This window comes from Coregonus clupeaformis, chromosome 23, assembly GCF_020615455.1.
Source record: "Coregonus clupeaformis isolate EN_2021a chromosome 23, ASM2061545v1, whole genome shotgun sequence".
Taxonomy (NCBI): domain Eukaryota; kingdom Metazoa; phylum Chordata; class Actinopteri; order Salmoniformes; family Salmonidae; genus Coregonus; species Coregonus clupeaformis.
In genome coordinates this window covers 31,884,353-31,904,224 of record NC_059214.1, presented here as the reverse complement: position 1 = coordinate 31,904,224, position 19,872 = coordinate 31,884,353, and the positions used below count along the sequence as shown (strand labels likewise).

The window sequence follows — 19,872 nt, the reverse complement described above, 5'->3', positions numbered from 1 at the left end:
AGTACATAAACCAGTTTTAAGACCAGAGAGAAGACCAAAGAGTATCAGAATGGATGGACTTACAGAGCTGGGAACCCACAGAGGTCCAGACCAAGGGATTAAAGCCAGACAGGGCCGGTGCCCAACCTCCTCAACCACATACTAAGGAAGAAAATCAGGATCAATTTATGAGTCAGTAAAATGACAGTTTGAATGACAGATTGTTATTGAACCAATCCTGCTAATGAAGCAGTATTGTTATAGCCTGGGTGCCAGTCTGTTTCAGCTCTCTGTCCACTCCTTATGGGATTGTGATGCCAATATCATATTGCCACGATGGAATTGGCAAGAGAGCAGAAAGACTGGCACCCAAGCTATTGATAGGCCTGCAGCATTCTTACCTGAACAAGGACTGGGTCCTCCTGGTCCAGGGTGGGCTCATTATCTTTATGAAAAACAATAAAGGATTGTTTTCTCTAAGTTTAAGAAATACTAGCTACAAGACACCAGACAGCTGTCCATGTAGTTAGGCTGATCATATATTTACTTGTGTTTTATATTGTATGACATCAAATGTATTTATGTGTCTGCATAATGTACCAACATGTTCAATTAAACCTAAAGCAAAGGTTTGGTTTCAAAGGAGCAAGTTTGTTTGTTGTTGTTAATCTAGGGCTACACTGTAAAAAATGTAATCACCATGATTGCTACCTAAATGACACCCTATTCCCTATTTAGTGCACTACTTTTGACCAGCGCCTTTTAACCATAGAACTATGGGTCCTGGTCAAAATAAGAAATAGGGTATTGGGTGGCATTTGGGACTATTACTATTTAGACATTGTCAAATATGTAAACTTACCCTCCTCAACCGTGACAACACGGTCCACGCTCTCCACGGTGGCCAGTGCATCCTCACCGATACCGTAATATTTGCTATAAAAGTAGACTGCCGAACCGGTCGCAAACAACAGGCCAGCTGCACTCAGAAGCGGCCTCTCGCGTAGGAATCTCAGCGGGGTCGCTGTCAACAAACGACTGAACATAGACCTACTCATTATCGCTCTACATACTGCAGTGATTTTGACTGAGTTCAAAACCATCTGACAATTATTTCTTAGAATTACAGGGTTTTATAGGGACCATTAATACGTCAAATTCTTCCATAAGTCATGGTTGGCTATGTCACAATGGGACAAACATGTTTATCAAACAGATTAAAAAACACTCAACAGTGACATCAATTAAATTGAATTTTGAGCATGATTTGGGAGTTTATACAATTGTAAACTATGAAACCATTGTTTAGAGAACAGTAGGAGTATAACCATTTAGAAAATACTGTATCTATGGCTCTGAGTAGGAGTAGAAGGGACAGCGTCACAATGCGCTCGCCATGGTTCTGAAAAAGAACGTTGCTGCGTTCATCAGCTCTGTGATGTTCTAGGCGGAGACACTCACTGAACCACTCACTTTCACGTTCAAGGTGTCAAAGCGTTCAACCAACATGCATTGGACTAAAACATCATTCAAATAGTTACTAAAAAGTGTTGATGATCACAAGTTTACTGGAGAACGGAGACCAAGTAGAGACTTTCGGACAAGGTGGATAATTGTATAATATAAGGCAGTTTATTCAGAGGTAAAGATATCTGTAAATCGCGTGCACGGACCCGTTCGTCAACCTCGTAGGGAGATATCTGAGAGCGAGCCCCTAAACATTGTGTGCTGACATTTTATACAATAAAATAAAGTAGGTTGATTCTAGTAGTTCTGATCTTCTGATTGGTCCTGATGAGTTGGTCGAGGTCACCTCCATTGCATTGGCTCTGAGTCGGGTTCTCTGTCTTCAGATGTTCAGCCCTAAGAGAAGGGGGTTTTTGTGTGTGTGTGCTTAACAATGATGATGTGTGTGTGTGTGTGCGTGTGTGTATGTGTGTGTGTGTGTGTGTGTGTGTGTGTGTGTATGTGTGTGTATGTTTAACAATGATGATGTGTGTGTGTGTGTGTGTGTATATGTGTGTGTGTGTGTGTGTGTGTGTGTGTATGTGTGTGTATGTTTAACAATGATGATGTGTGTGTGTGTGTGTGCGTGTGTGTATGTGTGTGTGTGTGTGTGTGTGTGTATGTGTGTGTATGTTTAACAATGATGATGTGTGTGTGTGTGTGTGTGTGTATATGTGTGTGTGTGTGGGGGTGTGTGTGTGTATGTCCTCAGAGCAAGAAGTCGTGAGTTGGGAGAACTGAGAGACCTATGGCGTGGGTGTTGTCCATAGCCACCTGCTGATAAGGCCGACAAGATAGAAGTCTTTGTGCATTGTATTAAATACAAAGGCCCAACACAAGATGGGTCATGCACAAGATTTTAGTCAGACCAAGCTATAACATTATATATATTTACTACGACAAATCCCTCTCTTCACGTCTCCCCAGAGACGTGACCAAGTAACAGTAAAGAAGGAAAACTTAAGACGTGACACAAGCTAACAGTGTAATTGGCAAAATAGGGAAAACTTTATCAGAAGATAAAGTTTTACATTCCCCCTCTTCACGTCTCACAAGAGACGTGACAAAAAGCTTAAATGCTGCAATTGGCAAAATAGGGAAAACTTTATCAGAAGATAAAGTTTTAATTCCCCCTCTTCACGTCTCACAAGAGACGTGACAAAGGCTTAAATGCTATTCATCATCCAGATATCCTTGGTCAGCATCGTCAATAGCAAGCAAAGGAAACATCTGACCGTTATCTGCAGGATGTGGATCAATAGCGGTGGTTATAATCCTGGTTGTCAGCGTCCGTATGCATGGAATGCAACAGCATCCACAAAGCACTAGAATTGCAGCAAAATTGAGATGGATACAAGTATAGAAGAAACAAGCGTTTTATATTTACCAAACGCATCCATCCAAGAGTCCCACATTGAAGTGTCCACCCCTGAGTGGCTCTTCATCTTACCATTAAGAGTTCGTAACCCTTCCAGGGCAATTATCAAACTGCCATCTGTGGCTGTATTGTTGGGAATAAAGGTACAACATTGTTCACCAAACATAGCACATACTCCTCCTTTTTCAGCCAGGAGCATGTCGACAGCAATACGATTTTGGAAAGCCATGAGAGAGGTTGCAGCCAACTGGCCATGCACCGCCTCAAAACCTTGTTGTGTCCAATTGCCTAATTTTAACATTAATGTATGCAGTTAATTCTATCGACGTTTTTATTAATAGTACAACAGTCAGCACCCAAAAGGACGAGCCCCCAAAAACTGTACTCCATGTACCCATGTTCAAGGACAGTTTCACAGACAACAAAGAGAGAGTGTTCTTATCAGCCTGTTATGTGAAACAATCCATATCAGTACAGTGCTCCTCATTAATGCATTCCTTCCAAGCTATTCATCACATACAGATCCAAAAAAATAAAACCCAACAATTTTATGGTGTCACTCTAAACAGAGTATAATCACCCTTAAGAATAACAGGATATGGAAATTAAATCACAACATTTAATGTTAATAGAAAATAAAAATAATAATTTTAACCCTCTATTCCTCCCCTACACCTAACATGTACTGAGTTGGCTACCAGCCACCCAGGAATCCTTTACCTTCACATCAGGAAGAATAAACAATCACAGTGGTTAGTAAAAACGTAAGGTAATAAATGAGCAAGAACTGAAAATAAATGCGTGTATGTATTTTACTAGGCAAAACATGGATCATCCAGCTTGGTCTCAGAGTCAGTAGCAGAGTCACCTGCATCATCCTGGGCCGGTAACAACAGCATCATACCTGACGCCTGCACCACTCCTACCACTGACCTCCTGAGACAAGGGACGATGCAAGCAGCACAACACATTAACAGCAAAAACACAATTACTAGGGTCAGAAATCCAGTAACCACCATAGAAGAGTACTCACCAAACCAGTCACTCAGCCAGGAAATAAGGCAACATCCACAAAGAACAAGTATACCCATAGAGGCCATAACTTCACCCAGAATAGTCACAACAATAGTTTTCCATTTACCAAATACGTTATCAAACCAACCGTTTATGGAGCTATCAATACCAGAGTTCTCAACCAGTTCGTTCGCCAGCGTGGTGATGGTCACTCAAGCGCTTTGGTCACGGGCCCGTCCGGTGCTATATTGTTGGAGATGAAAGTACAGCACATATATCCAAACAGAACACAAACCCCGTCCCGCTCAGCCAAAAGCATATCTAAAGCTATTCTATTCTGCCATGTCATTAAGCTAGTTGCCGCTGTCTGCTCAGCTAATCCCTTTATTGCATCACGAGTGTGGTTAATACATCTTTTGCTGGTTATATTAAATATAATTTATCCAATCTACATTTTTATTAATTGTTTGACCACCAGAAAATACTTGATTCAAACCCAGCTGCGATCTGATTGTGGATCCCATCAATATATATCCTTTCATCAAAGGATCCCGGGAGGAGGTCCTACTTTCTATGTGACAACTCACCAATCTCTGACACGTTTGATTGTTTGCGTATGTAGGTGAGTTCACAATCAGTTATCACCACACATCCATCAGATGTCAGCACGGGCCTGGTTTTGGCTCCTATAATCCTCTTGCTGCAACAAAGAGGAGAGATTTAGTCATGGTCTCTTTAGGTGTGACATTCTCTGTGTGGGAGCAGGAGCTAAGATGCCCTACCCTGTATCCTATCCTTACTAGTCCTAGAAAAACAATAATAAGAATCCCCTGTGACTTCAAACTGAGGCAACCCAGGTCGGGATGACTTTGTTATCGGGGGAAACAGATAGTGCAAGTTACCATAAGACTCTTTCACCACATTCCCAGGTGGCTTGCATGGAGGAAAAACCTGACAGAGAGTTAAAGCCTGTCAAGGGGAACGGAGTAGTTGTTATCCCTGGTTTGGCTGTCCTACAGGCAAAACAGTCCTCTTTAGACATAGTTTTTTTCCCGTATACTGAATCCATTCCAACCACAGGTTAAGATTTCTATACCCCGTTTCCACCTGTACTACTTCCTCCAGGTCCATAGTTTTGCACTATCTTTATCACAGCCCCGGTCTCACTACCTCCCTCAGAGAGGTTTACTCTAGAATTTCCCCTTTCCCTACGTCTAGCTGTCTCCTATGCCTTTTCAACTTGTGTTAGGTTAACTACCACTTCTGGCTGAAACAGGAGGGTCCGTGTGTGTTAGGAATATGGCCCCCACAATCAGACAGCTACCTACCGGTCGGGAGACCTGTGAATCCCCACCCTTGCCCTGAGAACATGTCAGATGCCAGAGGCCAACCCATTGCTTTACCTTCTATCGAACTCACACAGGGATGATCAGACAGGGTAAGGGAATCTTCGTTAAGGAGGCAACCCCCGAACCATAGTGGTGATCGGATCTTTCTCCTAACTCTGTGTTTGTTCGTCAGGTGTAGCTGGTTTTGTACAGTGTGTGACATGCACCCAGATGGATCTCTCAGCTATTCTGCTGGCAAAGGCAGTACTTGGTAGGGCCCTTCCCGCCAGGCCTGATTCAGTCTCCTGGTTAGATAGAGTGGGTCACCTTCTCCTTTAGTTCACCTGTGGGGCACAAAACCTCTGACATACAGGTGTGGTTAATAAACTATCATACATGTTTGTTTTTTTTTAAAGTATTTTGTCCTCTCCTTCGTATATATTTAATAAAGTATTTTGTCCTCTCCTTCGTATATATTTAATATTTAATCCAACCATCCCCCTCTTTGACACATGATTTGGCCATGTGTCAATATTACCACCTACCTAAACAATCACTTTAGTTAATATTGGTATTTCATTATCCAATTGCCATTCCTCCACTCTCTCTTCTGTTATTTATGGTTCAAATCAAATATATTATTACCAAATTATAATCTTCTTCACAATTTTCACAGTACTATAAATTACCCTCAACTTAGTAAAATAAACTATCTTAAAGTCTTCCTCTCATGCCTTTAGAATGTACTAGTGTGGATGATTAATTAACACCAGAATGTTAAAACAGAGTTCAGAGGCCATTGAAATCATTTAACGAACTGTTTAATCCCATAGTATACTAAACAATTACCATTATTCTAAATATTTCATAAATGTTAGTTATCCCAAGTGTTCATTAAGTCCTCATGACATTCATTCTCATAAGAAATCATATATACCCCAAACTCAGCCAAAACCTAAAAAATCCATAAAATTCACTGTGTGCACCTTTAAGACCTATAACCCTTGACCTGCTGAAAACCCCCCAAAATTGAAACAAGGCTTTATAAACATCATACTAGGTGTGTTGTTTTTTATTTGAAAACCCAATTTGAAAAACAACCACAAATAGCCAGGCCTTAATTTGGTAGCTCACTTTTATGACCTAAATACGGCCTAACTTCACTACTGCTCCCCTAGCCCTTGGCAACATTCCAACGAGATGAGCTAATCTCTTTCTCCTGGTTATCCCCAGTCTTAACCCATCAATAATTGTTTGTATCAATCTAATTCCTCATAACTAATCTATAAAACCACTCAAAATTCCTCGAGTATACAATTATTATTTAATTGATTACCCTAACTCTGCTACATGTACCAAACATTTATATTTTCCCGCTAAACCATTTCAGTTCGCTATTCAATTTATTTAACTGTTCTCTCTGATTATGCCCTAATTAATAAAACAAATACTTGCTATCGTTGATTAGCATACATTTAATAATGTTCCTACCATCTGAACTGTACTGTCTCTCACCCTCCCCTTGCTCCTTCGGGGAGAGCGCATGGTAACCTTATAACATATTTTCATAGACTTTTCTAGAATACTTCTATTTAAGCTATCTAATTCAACCTTTCACATCCACATAGTAATCTAGGTATATAGCCCCACTGCGAAAGCTTTGTCTACTGTCCCTACCTGTGTTCGAACCAGGGACATCGCCAGTCACTCCACACCATCTACGATTCTCACAAAGTAAATACTTTCACGTCGCACATCCAGCCACGTCATCACCCCCGTCTAGCCAGCCCTTCCGTCTCAAACACCCTAGTAGCCTAAATAAAACACACTCTAACAGCGTTCTGCATTTTCCTCTATCATCGGGTTTAAGAACTAACGTAACAACATTAACTATTCTCTATTGCTGTAGTAACGTCTTGTTTGGTTCAGTTTATTTATTACGGAGTGTCCATAATACTATAATAATACATAATCGAATTCCCCTCATGCATACAGATTTCACCTTATGCCATTGAAATGCCAAATAAACCATAATAGTTCAATGGAGCCCCCTATTGGCTCTCCCCTACCTATACATTACTTCTACAACCACTTTAGTTATGGTCCGATTACAAATTAAACCTTATCACATGATCAAACAACGCCACAACCTTAAACTCATATGGGGCGGCAGGCAGCTTAGTGATCAGTAGCGCCGCGCCAAGAACCGAGAGGTCGCCGGTTCCAATCCCCGAGCCGACCAGGCGAAAAATCTGCCGATGTGCCCTCGAGCAAGGCACTCAACCCCAATCGCTCCTGCAAGTCGCTCTGGACAAGAGCGTCTGCCAAATCACCAAAAATGCAAATGTAAATATTCTCTACTTTCTCACCCATCTCATCCCTCGTCAGAAACCCACAGGCACCTCTCAAATAATCACCCCGTGGTGTTCCCAGCCAACTCCAGTCTTTCCCTCGCTCCAAAAGCCACACTTTCGCTCTCTCCAGCCCCTCCCCTCGCAACTCTCTCTTTCTCTCTCACTGCTCATTTCTCCTTTACACACCTTATGTATCTGTTTTAAGCATGGATTCGAGTTTATCTGCGTCCAGACGTCCCTCAAAACCATACCTCTCCCTCCACCTAATGTCTAGAACTCTGCCACAGTTAAACTTCTACCTCCTCGCAACCTATAGGGTAGGACCTCCCCTAATAGGATTTATGCAAAAGGTCTCAGTTCAAACTGGGTCCCTTTAGGAATCTAGTTGTGGGTCAAATCTTATCCACCAATGCGTCAATCCGTAGTTCGACACATTCTGGATACGTTTATCTTTATTCCTTATTCCTTATTCCTTATTCCTTAATTCCTTAGTATAAAACACAGTACCAGATATCTCATGTATGCCTTAATTCATTAGGATGGAAAATTATTTAACAAGTATTCATACTCACGCTCAGTACTACTGATCATAATTTGGTATTGGTCTATAATACAATATGCAAGATTTCGTTTTAACAGGCTCTGCATACCTTTTTAGAAGAGCGCGCTCTGATCAGGTTTCCTGAGCCAAGACGAATAGTTGATTTCTCCAGGATTTTCAGGTCACTCTTCCGTCTGTTTTTAGATCGATGATTTGCCTTTTCCTCTCGCACCAACTTTTAGATCGAATTAAAAACCATTCGGCACCACTCCCGCTCTATCCTGTATTTTTTGATCTAGATATTCATTAAACTTGAGTTTTGGGACGGTAGTGGTTGCCATGGTTATACAGTTTTTTTTACTATCTTGGTGCTCTTAGCCCGTCACTGGCCGAATCCAGCAATGTATTCTTGGCGCTGACTGAGATTTATCTCTGATGTCCCACCCTCGTACACAAAAAATGTTCAATACTTTATTATTAGGAATTATTTTGCAAAAGGTATTATTGTTTTTCAATTATTCGAATTATTATATATTTTCCCAAAAGGTATCAGAACCGCCCTTTTGGAACAATATATTAACAAACTCAAGCGCTCCCAAAATAATTATCAATTTAATTTTAGGAATTATTTAGCAAAAGTTATTATTGTTTTTCAGTTATTCGAGTTATTATATATTTTCCCAAAAGGTATCAGAATCGCCCTTTTGGAACAATATATTAACAAACTCGAGCGCTTCCAAAATAATTATCAATTTAATTTTAGGAATTATGAAAATACCAACACCACAAGAGGGAAAAAGTTCAAGTCAGCTTTTACGCAGCTGGCTACATAACAGGCAAAATAGGACTCGGTGGTCCTCTTAAAAGTTATCCACTAGTTAGTCTCATGAAACGGCCAATCTTACACAACATTCAGGTTATCATTTCAACAATTACATTTTCATTACATATCAGCATCAACACACGAATTCAGTTTAAGTTCCTCACAGTACATATAGTTGAGTGCCACGTCAACCAATTGCCCGACTATCTGAACTTGTATTTTTATTTTTATTTTTTTTGATTCTCCTCAAGGAGACTCCCAGTCGTTTAAACCATTCAACTGGCGTCTAGTCGGGAGAACCTTTTCTGGACTTGGATTCTCACGGAATTAACTCAACCCGACTATCTGAATCTTTTTATCAAGTCACCAGATCCTTCTCTTGTGGATCAAATAAAAGGGGTCCATCGCTTGTGGACCAAAACCTCTGTAATAGGCTCCTCACTAGAAAGCCGCATTTCAACAGAAAATAAAACCACTGTAACTAGACTTCTTCTCTTAGAGTCACATTTCAACAGTAAAAACCTAAGATTTCAGATATCAACAGTAAAAAATAAAAGGGTCCGTCTCTCGTGAACCACAACCTCTGTAACTAGACTCCTCCCCTAGAGAGTCACATTTCAACAGTAAAAACCTAAAGAATTCAGATATCTTTACATATGTGCCTTTTGAGTCATAATAGATATGTTATAAATTTTACAGTAATCCATACTCACGCCCAGTACTACTGATCATATAATTTGGTTTATCCTACAATACAATATGCAGATTTTGTTTTAACAGGTTCTGCTTACCTTTGTATTGACGTCGGTTTAGATCAGTTTCCTGAGGCGAGCTGGATTCCCGGCTGCTCCTGCGGACAGGTCACCCGTCCTTTCAGATCCGTCTCTTACTTGTCTCCTGTCTCTATCAACTTTTATGGACCGAATTCAGAGTTAGAAAACCATCCTCTGCTACCAATTTTGTTGATGATCACAAGTTTACTGGAGAACGGAGACCAAGTAGAGACTTTCGGACAAGGTGGATAATTGTATAATATAAGGCAGTTTATTCAGAGGTAAAGATATCTGTAAATCGCGTGCACGGACCCGTTCGTCAACCTCGTAGGGAGATATCTGAGAGCGAGCCCCTAAACATTGTGTGCTGACATTTTATACAATAAAATAAAGTAGGTTGATTCTAGTAGTTCTGATCTTCTGATTGGTCCTGATGAGTTGGTCGAGGTCACCTCCATTGCATTGGCTCTGAGTCGGGTTCTCTGTCTTCAGATGTTCAGCCTAAGAGAAGGGGGTTTTTGTGTGTGTGTGTGCTTAACAATGATGATGTGTGTGTGTGTGTGCGTGTGTGTATGTGTGTGTGTGTGTGTGTGTGTGTGTATGTGTGTGTATGTTTAACAATGATGATGTGTGTGTGTGTGTGTGTGTGTGTGTGTATATGTGTGTGTGTGTGGGGGTGTGTGTGTGTATGTCCTCAGAGCAAGAAGTCGTGAGTTGGGAGAACTGAGAGACCTATGGCGTGGGTGTTGTCCATAGCCACCTGCTGATAAGGCCGACAAGATAGAAGTCTTTGTGCATTGTATTAAATACAAAGGCCCAACACAAGATGGGTCATGCACAAGATTTTAGTCAGACCAAGCTATAACATTATATATATTTACTACGACAAAAGCCTACAGATATGTTTTACATTATTATTTTAAATCTCCTGCATAAATCAGCTGAGATAGCCTACTCTTCTCATCTCTTCGCCCTCCTGCCCTGGTGGTTATATCTGAGCGTTTTGATAACTGATTGATAATTTGGATTATTCATATCCAAAGTGAAATGCTGATTGTGTCATATTTATAATGTAGGCCTAGTAGCCCACGTTTCATGACATAACCCTAATCCTAAAATAGACTAAAACTGAAACCCTGGGCGAGCACACAAGCTCTGGCTGTACAGCCGGCAACAATAATACATCCAAAGAGGGTGGCTGTTGAGGAAAACCAGTACACCAACACAAATCTTCATTAGGAGATAAAAGTAATCAGAGGCTAAAAGAAAATGGCAGACAATAGAAATCGAATGCGTATGTTACGGCTGGTTAGTGTTTTAATTACGAAGGACTCCCACAAATCTATTGTCTCTCTAAAAAACTGTAGGCTGCATATTGGTGGTCAAAGTGGTCGAAACGGTGTAGTGATCCTCGCTAATACAGTGAGCCACATTACAATTCTGACCAAGTGGGTTAAATCTGTTGGAGCGATGCGTAGGGTGTGTGCCTTTCACGCATGTAACCTGGGTTCGCTTCCCCGCCCCTTGTTTGCTACAATATTTTAGGAAAGGGACATCTTCATGACCAACAATCTTACTCTAAAAATGTTTGTGAAAAATGTTTGGTCAGTCTGTGAAAGTTAGAAAAGGTTGGTTAGTCTGTGAAAGTTAGAAACTTCCAGCAGGAATTGACAGTCATCAGTCAAGGTGGTTGGATTATATAGCTACAGTGGTGCTATGGTTCCAAAAGTGCTGGTGATAAAATTAACATTACTGGCATACACATTTCAAAACAAAAGCCTATGATCAGGTATGGAGTTTTGGAAATGTTGTTAAACCCAACAGTCTATACTCTATAGCACAAAGTGTGATGTCCCCAATGATAAAATTGCATGTTACTCTAATTGTGAGATGTGTTACAGTTTACAATAGGCTACTTGGGTCTACTATACCTTCATCCTTTATTAAAGCATTCGGTTGCTAGCATTATCTCCACAAGCAAGGGTATCCTGGGGAAAGACAAATCTTCTCCTCCCAGTAGACTAACTGTCACGGTTAACTAAGCCAGAACCCAGAAGCAGACCAGGACAAGGTACGTTGAGACAAAGGTGAGTGTTTATTAATAGATTCCGAGTGAGGCTGAATAATCCAGGGAACAGAGCGGGTGGCGTGGATGGGTTGTTGAGGGTGCAGTGGTTGGTCCGGTACTGGCTCGGCAGCCGCCGACCATCAGGCAGAGGTTGGGTGAAGGTTCCGGGTGAGAGACTGCAGACAGAACAAAACGGAGGTCAGTACACAGCAAGTCAAAAAGGTGCAAAACAACAAAACTAACACTACTGGCTCAGAGACTGATACGCTGACAAACATACTGTTCATGGCTAACGATCCGGCAGGAACTGGATGTTGGGCCAGAGCCTAAGAAGGGTGATGATCAGGACCAGGTGTGCAGATTGCTGATGGGATGCAGGTGCGGAAAACCAGAGCGCTCCCCGGAGCGTTCCCGAACCCTCGGGAAACTGGAGATTACGAGCAGGAACACTAGTCACCAGACAGGACCCGACTCAGACAGCCGGGATCGTCACAGTACCCCCCCTCCGACGAACGCCACCGGGCGGACTCCCCGGAGCGCCAGGATGGAGGCGGTAGAAGTCACTGATGAGGTCTGCATCTAGGACCTGTCGCCGCGGAATCCAACTCCTCTCTTCAGGGCCATACCCCTCCCAGTCCACGAGATACTGGAAACCCCGGCCCCGCCGTCTGGAATCCATGATGCGACGCACCGTGTAGGCAGGACCACCTCCGATCATCCGAGGAGGAGGAGGAGAAGGCGGAGGAGGCAACAGAGGACTGAGGAAGACAGGCTTGAGGCAGGAGACATGAAAGGTGGGATGGACTCTGAGCGTCCTCGGTAGTTTGAGTCGAACTGCCACTGGATTGATCACCTTCTCCACCACAAACGGACCAATGAACTTCGGTAACAACTTCCTAGACTCAGTCCGTAACGGAAGATCCCGTGTGGCCAACCAAACCCTATCTCCGATGGTATAGGTGGGAGCGGGAATCCGGCGACGATTCGCCTGGAGCTGATACCGGTCCGAAACTCTAAGGAGTGCCTTTCTGGCCCGATGCCAGGTCCGGTGGCAACGCCCGAATATGGGCCTGAACAGAAGGCACTGAGAGCTCCTTCTCCTGAGAAGGAAACAGGGGGAGGTTGGTAGCCATACAGGCACTGGAAGGGAGACATCCCAGTGGCAGATGTAGGAAGAGTATTGTGGGCATACTCAACCCAAGGCAACTGAGAGACCCAGGAGGTGGGGTTGGAAGAGACCAGACAGCGTAGCGTTGATTCCATCTTCTGGTTGGCTCTCTCCGCCTGACCATTGGATTGGGGGTGAAAACCAGATGTGAGACTGACAGTAGCTCCAATGGCCAAACAGAAGGACTTCCAGACAGCAGAGGTAAACTGAGGGCCACGGTCGGAAACGATATCACTGGGCAAACCGTGGACCCTGAAAACCTCCCTAACCAGGATCTCGGACGTCTCCGAGGCAGAGGGAAGCTTGGCAATTGGCACAAAGTGGGCGAACTTGCTGAATCTGTCCACGATAGTCAGAACGACCGTGTTCCCCTCAGAAGCGGGCAACCCCGTGACGAAGTCCAGGGCCAGATGCGACCATGGTCGCGGGGGAATAGGAAGGGGGTGAAGTAGTCCAGAGCTGGGCCGATTGGTACTCTTATTCTGCGCACACACTGGACAGGCAGCAACAAAACCCCGAGTATCCTCGGCCATGGCAGGCCACCAAAACGTCTGCGAAGAAACGCCATTGTCCGAGCCACGCCAGGGTGACAAGCCATCTTGCTGGCGTGGGACCATTTGAGGACAGCAGGACGAACCGACTCAGGCACAAACAACCGACCGGGTGGACCGTTACCGGGACCGGGCTGAGTCCGAAGGGCCGCCAGCACCTCCTCCTCAATCTTCCACATAACTGCTCCCACGACGCAGTTCCGGGGGAGGATTGTCTCGGTCTTGGACCCACTCTCCTCCGTCTTGGAGAACATCCGGGACAAGGCGTCCGCCTTGCCGTTCTTAGATCCAGGTCGGAACGTCAGGGCAAACTTGAATCGTCCGAAAAACAACGCCCACCTGGCCTGACGGGAGTTGAGACGTTTAGCCGATTGCACGTAAGCAAGATTCTTGTGGTCAGTCCAGACAATAAACGGTTGCTCCGCCCTCCAACCAGTGGCGCCACTCCTCCAAGGCAAGTTTCACCGCGAGAAGCTCCCGGTTACCCACATCGTAATTCCTCTCCGCAGGCGAAAGGCGACAGAGTAGTAGGCGCAGGGATGGAGTTTACTGTCCGTGGAGCATCGCTGCGACAGGATGGCGCCAACTCCCACATCAGACGCGTCCACTTCAACGACGAACTGACGGGCCGTGTCCGGTTGAGAGAGAATCGGTGCGTTGGTGAATCGCCTCTTCAAATCCAGAAACGCTCGATCCGCCTCCGGATTCCACTTGAAGGTCCTGATGCTGGAAGTCAAGGCAGTTAACGGAGCGGCCACACGGCTGTAATCCCGGATGAATCTGCGGTAGAAATTCGCAAACCCCAAAAATCTCTGGAGCTGCAATCTCGTACCGGGCTGGGCCCATTCCAGAACCGCTCTAACCTTCTCCTGGTCCATCCTAATCTCTCCCCTGGAGATGATGTACCCGAGAAAGGATGTCGTGTGGGCGTGAAACTCGCACTTCTCGGCCTTCACAAACAGGCGATTCTCCAACAATCGCTGCAGAACCTGCCGGACATGCTGGACGTGGTCGGAAGGTTCCTTCGAGAAGATCAGAATGTCATCCAGGTAAACAAACACAAAGAGACCGATCATATCTCTCAGGACGTCGTTCACCATACTCTGGAATACCGCTGGAGCATTGGTCAGTCCAAACGGCATCACCTGATACTCAAGTGACCCATCGGTGTATTGAAACCCGTCAACCACTCGTCCCCCTCTCTGATCCGGACCAGGTGATACGCATTGCGTAGGTCTAGCTTGGTGAACACCGTAGCACCCTGTAAGGAGTCGAAGGCAGAACTCATCAAGGGCAGGGGATACTTGTTCTTGACCGTGATGTCATTCAACCCCCGATAATCAATACACGGTCGAAGAGAGCCATCCTTCTTACCCACAAAGAAGAATCCTGCCCCCAGGGGGTGATGACGAGGGACGAACGAGACCAGCAGCTAGGGACTCCTTGATGTAGGTCTCCAACGCCTCACGTTCAGGTCGGGAGATACTGTATAACCTTCCCTTGGGGTAGACAGCTCCAGGGACCAGGTTGATGGCACAATCATATGGTCGGTGGGGAGGGAGTGACAGAGCCTTCTGCTTACTGAAAACTTCCCCCAAATCGTGATATGTCTCGGGAACCAGGGACAAATCTGGGGGTTTAGCCTCAATCACCTGACTGGGAACCGAATGGGGGCAGGCAGTCTTGAGACAGTTAGCATGACAATCAAGGCTCCAACTCGTTACCTTGCCCGTCACCCAATCGAACGTGGGGTTGTGTTCCTTCAGCCAGGGGTATCCAAGGACCAGAGGAACATGGGAAGACGGCAGAATGAAGAATGAAATCATCTCAGAATGATTCCCCGACAACCGCATCTTAACCGGTTCAGTCCTCATCGTGATACGTGCCAGACTACTGCCGTTCAGAGTGGTCGCTTCAATGGCTTCCGGCAATTGCTCCTTGGAAAGCCCCAGCTGTTCCACCAACTTCGGCATCAAGAAAGCTTCCATCGGCACCTGAATCGATAAAAGCGTTAAGCGCTAAGCTCTGATTCCTGTTCACAAGGGTAGCCGGGAAACGGGGTCTGACAGAGGTACTGAGAGGTTGAAACTGGCTCGCTAAAAGTCCTCCCAACTTTAGCGAGCCGGGCAGTTTGACGACCGCCGGGAACAAGTGGAGATGTAATGTCCCGAGCTACCACAGTAGAGGCAGCAGTTGGTCTTACGTCTATGTTGACGCTCCTCCTTGGTTAACCCGTGCCGCCCCACTTGCATGGGTTCAGAATCGGGAGAGAGGACCTCTCCACTAATCCATTGTGGTGGAGAATGATCGACGTGTTCTGGTCCACCACCCGACCCGACTGGGAACTGAGAAGCTGATCGATTGGACGGACCCCATTGCTTCTCCCTCCTTCGCTCTCGGACTCGATTATCCACCCGAATAGACAAAGCTACCAAGCTGTCCAGGTCACTAGGCTCCGGATAGGAGATCAACTCATCCTTGAGCTGCTCCGACAGACCCTGGTAAAAGGCCACTTGCAGAGACTCCTCGTTCCACCCACTCTCCACAGCCAACGTCTTGAACTCGATCACGAAGTCGGCCACGCTGCGAGTTCCTTGGCGAAGCGAAAACAGGCGCCTAGCTGCGTCCCTCCCTCGGACGGAATGGTCGAAGAGCTTCCTCATCTCGGCCGTGAACCCCTGGTATGAAGCCATGCAGGGATCCTGTCGTTCCCAAACGGCTGAAGCCCACTCCAGCGCTCGACCACGCAGCAACTCAATCACAAAGGCTATCCTAGCCTTGTCTGTGGCATAAGAGTAGGGCTGTAGATCGAACACTAGTCCACACTGCATAAGGAAGGAACGGCATCTTCCCAGCTCTCCCTCATACTTATCCGGCGTCGGAACCTTGGGCTCACGGATGGACACAGCTTCAGAAGCGGCAGGCGAGATGGGTGAAACCGGTAGTGGATCCTCCACCGGACACTTGCGTTGGTTCTGGACCTCCGTCAGACCGGTAGAAAGGTTCCGAACTGACAACGCGATCTCCTGTAGTACCGTGCTATGATGGCCCAACATCTTCTCCTGCTGGGTAATAGCATGGCGAACAGAGTCCAGGTCCGCTGGGTTCATTACTGGCCGGATCGTTCTGTCACGGTTAACTAAGCCAGAACCCAGAAGCAGACCAGGACAAGGTACGTTGAGACAAAGGTGAGTGTTTATTAATAGATTCCGAGTGAGGCTGAATAATCCAGGGAACAGAGCGGGTGGCGTGGATGGGTTGTTGAGGGTGCAGTGGTTGGTCCGGTACTGGCTCGGCAGCCGCCGACCATCAGGCAGAGGTTGGGTGAAGGTTCCGGGTGAGAGACTGCAGACAGAACAAAACGGAGGTCAGTACACAGCAAGTCAAAAAGGTGCAAAACAACAAAACTAACACTACTGGCTCAGAGACTGATACGCTGACAAACATACTGTTCATGGCTAACGATCCGGCAGGAACTGGATGTTGGGCCAGAGCCTAAGAAGGGTGATGATCAGGACCAGGTGTGCAGATTGCTGATGGGATGCAGGTGCGGAAAACCAGAGCGCTCCCCGGAGCGTTCCCGAACCCTCGGGAAACTGGAGATTACGAGCAGGAACACTAGTCACCAGACAGGACCCGACTCAGACAGCCGGGATCGTCACACTAACTGAATCAAAGCCTCTAACATTACTGCTAGATAGCCATGTAAACACGAACCTCAGTGGCAGAGCTAAAGCTCATCTGAGATCTTGCATAGGCTGCTGTTTACCATAATCAGGATATTTTTTTTACAAACCTTGGCGATACTTTCTTTGTTCTCGATTCGGAAGAAACGTGTCTCTTATGAACATCTGTGTGCAGTTGCAGGTGGAACTCCAAAAAACAGAGAATATTCAGAAAAATATTAAATCCACTTTTTGTATTGAGCGATAAATACCTCTTGCATATGTGTAGATCTTTCTTTTGGTCGCACTGTGGGAAGTGCTGTCATTAAGGCTACTTCTACAAGCGGCCGCAGCCGCTTCGCATAGAAACGACTAGTTACTGCAACGGTGTTGGGAAATGTGAGATGTGCACAGCTAAAATGCCGAGGACTGTGCAAAAGGTGGATTTAATATATTTTTGTCGAATTTTCTCTAGTTTTTGGAGTATGCTACCTGTAACTGCACACAGACGTTTATAATAGACACATTTCTTCCTAGGTTAGGGGTCTATAATTGTAAAATAAATGTGTTTGATTGAATAACTAGCCTAATCTAACTATCGTGGTCATACATCTGGACTCTTCATCATCATCATCAACACTTTGAATTACTAAGGAATATTCCTATAGCAACTGGTTGCTAGGGGAAACGAGACACTAGCATTATCCTCTTGTTGTGAGACTGAGAGGAAGGATTGGAGAAGTGCACGAGGAGGGGTGGGAAGCAGAGAAGACGGAGCATGGTTGAAATTCCACCAAATGGATAAGAAGAGGCAGACAAAGTTTGACACATTTATGTTTTCAGTGGTTGACCGACACGAATGAACGAGTAAACCTTGTTTTAGCCTAGTGAAGTATCACAAATTAATACCTCAGTATTAATTATCCACTGCACGGAATCTCCATGAGGGCACAAGTCTGCATGACGATTTTCGCGTAAAGAGAGGCAGCGCGGGAGAGCTGACTTGTCGCCTGGCAGGTATGTTCTGCTATTTTGAATAAAGCTAGCCATACAGCTAATATAAGTTTTAGGCTATTATTAATTTCGTATAGCTAACTAAATAAATGAAGCTATCTAACAGCAATGCTGTTGTGGGCTTACACATGTAATAATTACAACCAGGAGCCTATAATGGAGGAAGTCAGCTTTTCAGTCAGTCCTATCATTTAAATTGAAAATAGGTTATTATAACACAAGGTAAACACACATTTACAATAATTGTTAGGTCTATGTTATTAGCCAAAAATGTACTGATACAAGTACAGAAACATTCATAGCCAGAGGCAACCTAGGCTACACTGCAATTAACACTATACTTATTATACACGCTATGTTCTACAGTGCTGATTCTAAGAACAGGGTTAATTCCCATAAAGTATTAGTATCTCTGTCTCTATCACATACATGCATGGCCAAGGAAGATAGGTTGCATAAACAGATACAAATATAGAGCGATAAGGCGCAAGGGGGACAGGGGAAGAGAATAAACAGTGAGAGGGAAAGAATTGGTGAGTACGCTCTGTCCTGCAAATGCCAGAGCACATCATCAGCGCCGGAGCTACATCTAGTTTGATGTAAGGAAGTAGCCTACTCGATTGCCTATCCAGGGGCCTTGTATGTGATCAGACCTGTTGAAGGTGGGGTTCGTGTGTGAATGTGAGTATGAAAGTGTGAGTATGTATAGCTGTAAGTATGAGAACGTATCATTGTACCATACCCCGTTCAAAGGCACTTAAATATTTTGTCTTGCCCATTGACCCTCTGAATGGCACACATACACAATCCATGTCTCCAGGCTTTAACCTCTCCTCCCCTTCATCTACGCTGATTTGAAGTGGATTTAACAAGTGACATCAATAGGATAATAGCTTTCCCCTGGTCTGTCATGGAAAGAGCCATCAAAGATGGAGCAGAAAAAGATGGAAAATGAGAGACAGAAGTAGGAGAAGAACAAGAAGTTGGGACAAAAGAGGCATCACAAAGATATGAAGTTTAAGAAGGCCCAGAAGGATTTCATAAAAGATCTCCCAAATGTCACTATTTCTAAAACAAGCCATAGAAAGTTGGTTGCAATTTCAATTTAATCCTCCAGAAACGACAGAACAAATAATGCAACAAATATTGTGGTTAAATTCAAATATACTAATTGACAAAAAACCTTTATTTTTTGACAGAATGTTTAAAAAAGGTATAATCTTCGTAAATGATATCATCGGTAGGACTGGTGGAGTTATGTCGCACATGCAGCTAACAAAAACATATGGAAATGTCTGCTCTACCCAAAATTACAACCAAATAATTGCAGCCTTACCGCAAAAGTGGAAGAGGAAAGTTGAAGGGGGAGAAAGTAAGGAACTTGTCTGTCGGCCTTGCATTAAAGAACATAATTGGTTAAGGAAAACTGTGATAAATAAAAAAGTATATCAGTTTCACTTAAGGACCAAAGGATTGACAGCAGTCCCATATAGATTGCAAAATAGTTGGGAAGAGATCTTTGACGTACCGATCCCATGGCATAGTGTTTATGAACTGACACGCAAAACGACACCGGATTCAAAAATTAGAATCTTTCAATTTAAATTATTATATAAAATTCTTGCTACCAATAGAATGTTATTTATATGGGGGATACAATCTTCCCAGCTCTGCAGATTTTGCTGTGAAGAGATAGAATCATTAGATCAT

At 44.5% G+C, this 19,872-nt stretch overlaps 1 long non-coding RNA gene across 1 annotated transcript; it reads right to left on the bottom strand.

Annotated features, from left to right (window-relative positions):
* Positions 1–40: 40 nt before the first annotated feature.
* On the bottom strand, positions 41–968 carry LOC123481695. Its single transcript, XR_006657234.1, has 3 exons — positions 842–968; positions 381–424; positions 41–141 (listed from the first exon to the last, which is right to left on the bottom strand). It is a non-coding gene; the product is annotated as an uncharacterized LOC123481695 (long non-coding RNA).
* Positions 969–19,872: the final 18,904 nt, after the last annotated feature.